The sequence below is a fragment of the Gopherus flavomarginatus genome, chromosome 14 (assembly GCF_025201925.1).
Source record: "Gopherus flavomarginatus isolate rGopFla2 chromosome 14, rGopFla2.mat.asm, whole genome shotgun sequence".
Classification (NCBI taxonomy): domain Eukaryota; kingdom Metazoa; phylum Chordata; order Testudines; family Testudinidae; genus Gopherus; species Gopherus flavomarginatus.
This window is the reverse complement of record NC_066630.1, coordinates 20,491,741-20,499,508: the sequence shown is the minus strand read 5'-3', so window position 1 is coordinate 20,499,508 and position 7,768 is coordinate 20,491,741. Positions and strand designations below refer to the sequence as shown.

General features: G+C 47.0%; 1 non-coding gene across 1 annotated transcript; it reads left to right on the top strand.

The window, feature by feature from the left end:
• Positions 1–320: 320 nt before the first annotated feature.
• On the top strand, positions 321–394 carry TRNAT-AGU (transfer RNA threonine (anticodon AGU)). Its single transcript has one exon. It is a non-coding gene; the product is annotated as a tRNA-Thr (tRNA).
• Positions 395–7,768: the final 7,374 nt, after the last annotated feature.

The window sequence follows — 7,768 nt, the reverse complement described above, 5'->3', positions numbered from 1 at the left end:
CTAGCTAGGGCGACCTACATTTTAAGTGTACCGCAGCCCCGGGTGGCAAGGGCAAGGTGGACCCCCCCCGCCCCCGCTCTGTGCGGGTTGGAGTGGGCGCCTCTGCCTGCGTGGCAGGCTAGGAGAGGGTGTGAGAGCCTGGGGGGGTGCCGCTGAGGCGCAGTATTATGCTGCGGGCTCGCAGCACTGCTGGGGCATTAGGGGGTGTCGCTTGCACCACAGCCCCACGCGGTGCCTGCAGGCACCTCCCTTTGTGCGAGAAGAGCAGCCGCCTGGCTGCCGCCATGGATGGGGCCGCCTCGCCACACAAAACAGCAGCCGGCGCCGTGGCTTAGTTGGTTAAAGCGCCTGTCTAGTAAACAGGAGATCCTGGGTTCGAATCCCAGCGGTGCCTCTACGGCCGGGTCCGAGTTTTGCCCCCGGTTATTTTTATCTCCGCTCCCTGCTTGTTTCCCAGGGCAGGGGCTCGTGGCGGGGCCGCCGCTGCCAGTGGTTCAGCTGGAGACGCCGCCGCCAGTGGAGCCGGGTTTCCCCTTCCGGAGCTAGTGAACGCCCTCCCCGCAGCTATGATCCCGGGTACCCCGGCCCTGCCCGGGCCCTGCGCCGCTTTCCAGAGTCCCTACAGTGCTTGGCCCCCGCTGGCTGTGCCGCACCCCGCGTAGCGCCCGCCCCCCTCCCTGCTGTGCTGTCCGCCGCGTAGCGCCTCCCCTCGCCCCCGCTGCGCTGCCCTCGTGTAGCCCCCCTGCCCGCTGTGCTGTCCCCCGCGTACCGCCTCCCCTCGCCCCCGCGTAGCGCCTGCCCCCTCCCCACTGTGCTGTGCCCAGCGTAGCGCCTGCTCCCTCCCTGCTGTGCTGTTCCCCGCGTAGCACCTGCCCCAGCCCTGCCCAAGTCTGCTGTGCTGCCACCCGCATAGTGTCTGCCCCCCTTCCCCACTGTGCCCCATGTAGCGTCTGCCCCCGTCCCAGTGCCACTCCCCACGTAGCACCTTCTCCCTCCCCGCTGTGCTATGCCCCACATAGTGCCTGCCCCCTCCCCGCTCTGCTGCGCCCCACGTAGCACCTCCCTCTTCCCCCGCTGTGCTGCACCCCACATAGTGCCTGTCCTCACGGCCAGTGCAAGAATATTTTGCACCCTAGGCGAAACTTCCACCTGGTGCCTCCTCCCCTACCCCCAAAGCATCACTTATTATAAACTTTCAAAATGAATACTGCATAATGTGCATTGTTTATTAGAATTAATACACATTTGGCTTGAAAATTTATTAATTTCATTATTTAGTTTACATATTTAATGAAACTAAATGGCCTTGAGTTTCCTGCACATGGCTAGAGTCTCTCCTGTCCCCACTTTCGGATCTGGAAAGGGCTGTTTTGGGGATCAGAGACCAGAGCTGGGAGTCAGGCTCTGGCTTCTATTCTCCACGCTGGCAGCAACTCACTGGATGACTTCAGGCAAGTTACTTCCCTGTTCTGGGCTACAGCTCCCCCCAGCACTAAGGTGTGAAATGGTTCCTTGCTCCTGGGCTGGAAAGTGCGATGCAGGTGGGAGCGGGTGTCCGAAGGCCTGTCTTCCCCACAGGTGTGAGGCGAGGAGAGTTCCAGCCTCTGTCATGATCATCCTGGTTGCTTTACTCTGCCCCAAGCCAATCGCTGCTGAAGCCCCTTACTCAGCTCTGGCCCAGGGCAGAGGCATCAGTGTCATTCTGGGCCTGATTTTCAGAGATGCTGAGCACCTGCGGTTACCCCAATGTCTATGGGAACTCCAGGGTACTCAGTACCTCTGAAACTCAGGGTAATTTATTTCAAATGCTGGGCCAGGACTGAGCCTGCAAAGGCAGGTCCATATGCACCTCTCAATCCACAGTAGATCTCCCATCAATAACAACACAAGCAATCAGGAGAATGATGAGGGGCAGTTGGCTCAATGCTGGGAGTGGAGAGGATATGGCCCTAATGTGATCACTGAACATCTACCTAGTAAAGTTATTAGTGCATCTGCTGTCATTCAGTAGGAGAACAAAAATCTCTTGGGTGCTGCAGTCTGCCCAGGGTTCAGCTGCACTTAACCTGAGTGCTCGCACACTTGCAGTGGTTGTGCACCATGCAACTGGTCACCCATGTTACGTGAAAATCTGGCTCTGACAGTGTTGTAATTAAACTTAACAGTTACTACCGCATTTCCTAGAGCTGTTGTTCCAGGCTGGCTACAGACTCAGACAGACAGAACTGTGTCGGCTAGACGCCCATCACCTTTGGAAGATTTTCCTTGTAGCCATAAGGGCTCGAGACAGCCATGTTTCTTCACTGAAAACTTACAGTGTGCTACCCCTGAATCCCAGATTAATACCTTGTATGTGCAGGTGCAGAGCTCAGGGCTTGAAGGCCTCTGGTCTAATGGTCTGAGCCAGTGCAGAACTAGGAGTCTCAATCTCCTATGTTCAAAACAGGACTCTGACAATGACTCCCCGGGTGACCTTGGGCAAGTCATGTCCCTGTTCTCTGCCTCAGTTTCCCCCAAAATGGGGCTCTATTTACCTGCTCCACAGGGCTGCAGGGATGGATGGGGATGAAGCCTTGGAGAGTGGCACATGCTGAGGACGGTTACACTTTTGCAGCTCTTAAACCCTGTATCCTCTCGCAGGGCCATGATCCACTCCCGCAGGTAGTCGTGGTCTTCTCTTCCTTTTGCCCCACCCCCCTCCCGCTGCTGCATTGCTGTCAATAGAGCCAGCTGCAGGCGGGCTGATGTTACCCGCTCTGATCTGCAGCTGGCAGCCTTTGGGCAGCAGCCGCTGCTGCGGCAGGGAGTCTGGGACTGCCAGAGCCAGAAGGAGTGGGCTAGGGAGCGATGTGGCAGCGTGGGGGCTTGCTGAGGAGGCAGCTGTGGACTGACGGGGGATGCGAGTAGGCAGTGATGTGGGGTGCGGCGGGGCCCGCAGTTGGAGAGGATGCCCGCAGAGGTAGGTGCTAATGCTGCTGCGAGCAGCCCGTCCCCTCGCCGGGAGCAATAGTGTAAAAAAAAATTGGGGGGCACCGCTTTTCGGCATCCCCAAATCTTGGCGCCATAGGCGGCCGCCTAGTTCACCTAGTGGTTATACCAGCCCTGCCTGCGCCCCTCTCCTCTCCCTGCCCTCCACCTGCTGTGCCCTGCATAGTGCCTTCCGTCTCCTTCCCCCTGCCTGCTGTGCTGCGCCCTGTGTAGTGCACCCCCCTTCCCGCTGTGATGCTGAACATACACAACTCCGGTAGGCAGAAGATGGATCCTCCAGCTGCCAATGTGCTCAAGCTGATAGGTAGCTGCTCTCTAGGAAGCTCTTGTCCCACCAATAGCTCCATCCTTTATAGGAGAAGGAGCTAATGCATTCACTAGCAGAAAGTCTGTAGTGGTGGTTCTTCCGTATTTACTGGTTTGTACCAGTGGGCTTATTTTAACCATCCTGAGTATCTGTAACCAAACTGTACCTTAAGTTTAGAGAATATGACATGATCCTTTTTTTTGGTCAAATAAAAATGACATTTTAGCATATTAAATTTAGCTGATGTGTTTTATATGTCCTGAACTGAGTACTTTTCTAATTGTTTGAACAAGAGATACTAAGCTTCTCTTTTGATCGGAAGAGCAAGGTTCAGAAAAAAAGGACAGAAAGAAAAGTTACCTCTATACACTGCTTCCCAGAGTGCCTTTAATGAGGCCAGAGGGTGTCTAAATGAGTTAACAGGGTTTTCTTTGTTTAGTGCCATTTCAGTAATTTCAAAGCAGCATGTATTATTAAATGCATCAATTTAACATCAAATGGGTAATGGATAGAGTGGTTACTTATTATTTATGGTGCATGTTATACATTACTCTGGGTCATTGCCAGCCTGAGGATGATTAATAGTGGGGATTTAATAATATTTCAATAGGGTGTTTTCTACTAGGCAGTTTATTTAACCACAGATTTACAATGCCTATCACCATTATTCTTGTCCTATAGAATATTGTGTTGACCCATGTTGCTGTAATTGAAGTTATACAGAGTAATTGGTTATTTTTATATTTTGAAAATATAAACCTACTATATCTTCTCATAGTAGGTTTAATCAGTATTTTAGAATGTTTAAACAAGTGCTTTAGAGATAGCTAAAGCGCACGTTAGTTTGAATCAAATTGAAGGAAACATCATATTTACTATAAAGGCTTAGAGTGCCTAGTCCATGTTTAATGTTAAATCAGTTGTGGTGGTGTATGTTTGGGCTGCTTAAGTTCTGTTGACAATTTCAGTTTTCTATAACAGAATTTTGAGGTGCCTATTCCTTGATGAGCTGAAAAGAGTATCAAAGGCCTCAGCCTTTCAACAGTTTTTGGAGATTTTCATTTACAAAAAGGCAGGGAAATTCCCATCTCAAAACTCTGAGTTCCATTGCTCTAAATCTTCAATAGCTTCTTAGTTAGGGAATGAACTTATTCTTTTCTCCTCTTTTTTTCCTATACTTGGCATTTATATTTGCAAAACGTATTACAGAAAAGTATTGACATCACTGAACAGCTTTGGGACTTTTTATTTAGCTTCCCCTACTGAAGGATTTCACAAATAAATCACTGTCTGTTTCCTGTGTAAAGTAGAAACAAGTTCTCTGTGCCGTTAGTAATGCTGGGTGCATAGGGGAAAAAAGTAACATTTTAAAACTGAACCTTCAAAAATATATATAACATTTAAGAGCCATATTCTGCCCTCAGTTATGCCATTGTATTGACTTCAGTAGTGTTAGTCCAGACTTACACCAGTGTAAATTAGAGAAGAATTTGTCCCTAAATCTAATGGCAAAAGGCCAAATCCTGCAAACATTACCAGGTGTAATGAGTAACATCAATGGAGTAAAGTTAAAGTGACCAGATGTCTCGATTTTATAGGGACAGTCCAGATAGTCAGGGCTTTGTCTTATATACTGGCCTATTACCCTCCACCCTTGTCTCAGTTTTTCACACTTGCTATCTGGTCACCCTAAGTAAGTATTAGAGGTCCCATCCACATGCTTATACATGTGAGTAACCGTAGTCATGTGTGAAATTCTGTAAGCTATTAAGGCTCTTAGTGTGAATAAAGTTACAAGAGACTGACATTGGTTTCTTTCCCCCAGTTCCTTATTCATATTGTCAGCTTCTGATTTGTGGTTGTTTAAGATCATCATTAACATGTGTGCAGAACTAGGGCTATCAGATCTGCATGCACAGAATTCTGTGCCTATACAGATAAATCCCTTTGGGGCTATGAATGGGCACAGCAGAATACATGCGTCGAATGTACAGGATCAGAGCTTCAGATTGTAAGATGCTCAAACAGGGATCTTTCAGCTGCATTTATTTATAAGGTACTATATAAATAATATTTAATAATAAGCAATATAAAAAGTAAGCATAATCCAAAAAGCAAACTTCAGACGTTAAACAAATTTTACATTGAAAACTGAAAAAAATGTATTTTGGAGCATTTGGGTATCCTGGAAACAAACTTCCTTGTACAGACTTTATATATAAATTGTATGGAGTAGAACAAAAGAACTGTAAGATGAAAAAATTCAAACGAAAGAATAAATTAAGGCCATATTGATCATATTACACTGTGATACTTTTCAGTAGTTCACTGATTAGTATTGTAAAGAAAACTCCAAGAAAAAGAAACTACTAAGCAACCTGCCCATAATGCTTCCAGCTGATCTTTAACTCTTGGAGTATATATCCCCAGCTTCATAGAAAACAATGATTTACAAAAAGTAAAATCTTGTATAAAGCATTTTTCTACATCTTTGATCTTATTGTATGATAAGAACAAAATTACACAACTTCTTAGGATCAGTTCTGAACTAAAACCCTGGTCAGAAATCCACATCAGAGGAAATTTTATTACGGATAAGGATGCGATTTAGTCACAGAGGTCATGGAAGTCACAGAGTCCCTGACTTTACCGGACCTCCATGACTTCTTCAGCTTCAGCTGTCAGTGGTTGTGGCCAGGGACAGAGCTGGGGCTGTGCGCCCCTTATCCCTCTGCGGCTGTGGCCAGAGCTGGGACTGTGTGCCCCCATGGCTGCATCTGAAGCCGGGACTGTGCGTCCCCGCCCCATGGCTTTGGACATGGCTAGAGCTGGGGCTGTGTGGGTGCAGCCGGAACCAGAGCTGTGTGCACCTCTGTCCCTTGGCTGCAGCTAGGGCCAGGGCTGTGTGCCCCCTGGCAGAAGAGGTTGGGCTGTTAGTGCCTCCCCCATGGGACTCCAGCTGTCATTCCCCTGCTTCCCCACTCTGTCCCGTTCTCTCCTGGCTATTTTTTGTAAAAATCACAGATAGGTCATGAACTCCCATGAATTTTTGTTTATTGCTCACAACCTGTCCATGACGTTTACTAAAAATAATTGTGATAAAATCTTAACCTTAATTATGGAATGTATTAGTGGTGTTACTTCAGATTGTGTAGTAGTCCTTTCAGACACTAGGAAAATGAGCACGAACATCCTGTGTTTTGGCAATTCTCTCACATACTGTATGTAACTAAACCAACTTGCTCCTAGCTCTTACACCAGGGGTTGGCAACCTTTGGCATGCGGCTTGCCAGGGTAAGCACCCTGGCGGGCTGGGCCGGTTTGTTTACCTGCCGCGTCCACAAGTTCAGCCGATTGCGGCTCCCACTGGCCGCAGTTCACCACTCCGGGCCAATGGGGGTGGCAATCCGGGAGATTTTAATAGGATATTTTAAGAAAATGACATTATGTCATGTTGGGGAAAACAACCTCCTGGAATAACTTCAGTCAGAGCTGGCAACCCTAGTGAAGGTTGGTTTTGTGTTGGTCTGTTTTGGATAAAGTGTTATATCAATCTCTGCACGGTTGTTTTTATGGGAACATGATTATTCAGGGTCTTTTTTTGCTAAATGTGGTGCAGTCAATACACATGTCCCGCAGCTTGAAGAAATGCTGCACACAGGAAGAAATCCGTATGTGAGTCAGACATTTATGAACACTTTCTACATGAGAGTGAATCTGTTAGATGAGGTACCAGTAAAGTATGTTGTATTTGAATTATTACATCAAAACCAATAATGAATATTCTTTTACAATTTATCAACAGGAATGGCCTGGTGAGTTAGCCAGCATGGCTCACGAGTGGGCTGATAAATGCACTTTTGAAAATGGTCAGTCTGAAAGACACTTTAACACATTTGAGGAAATGAGGCAAAATCTGAATAGATTCGGCAGCACAGATCCAATTTGTCTTGACTCCGAAAGAATGATTCTTTTTTTTTTTTCAGTTTGGCTACCCAGAGTAGTGAAGCCCAGCGTGCTGTAACAGATATGTTATCTGAGAAATAACTAATATTTTAAAACTATGTTTATAAAATGCTGATGCTCCTGGAATGAATCATGGCACTGATTTCTTTCCATAGATAGATTAACATAAAATAAATACATCACATGCGTTTTTTTCTGTGTTTTAAATCTAGCCAATCAGGCAAACTGCTCTCTCTGTACATAAACTCCCATTGACTTCAGGTGGGAGAGGGGTCAAGAGTCTTGTATGGATGGGTCTATTTGTTAAATGTTATAAAGAAATTCCTGAAATAATATGAAACCTGCTTGGATGTATTCAGTCACCATTCTGCTGCGGTATCAGTCTTTCCATATCCAATATATTTTCCAAAGTTTGCAACCACTCTGCTTTGAAAGGAAGAATTAAGCATGTCCAATCTGTAATGTTTGAAGAAGACAACCATTTCTTATTCACTTGTTTCAAAGTTT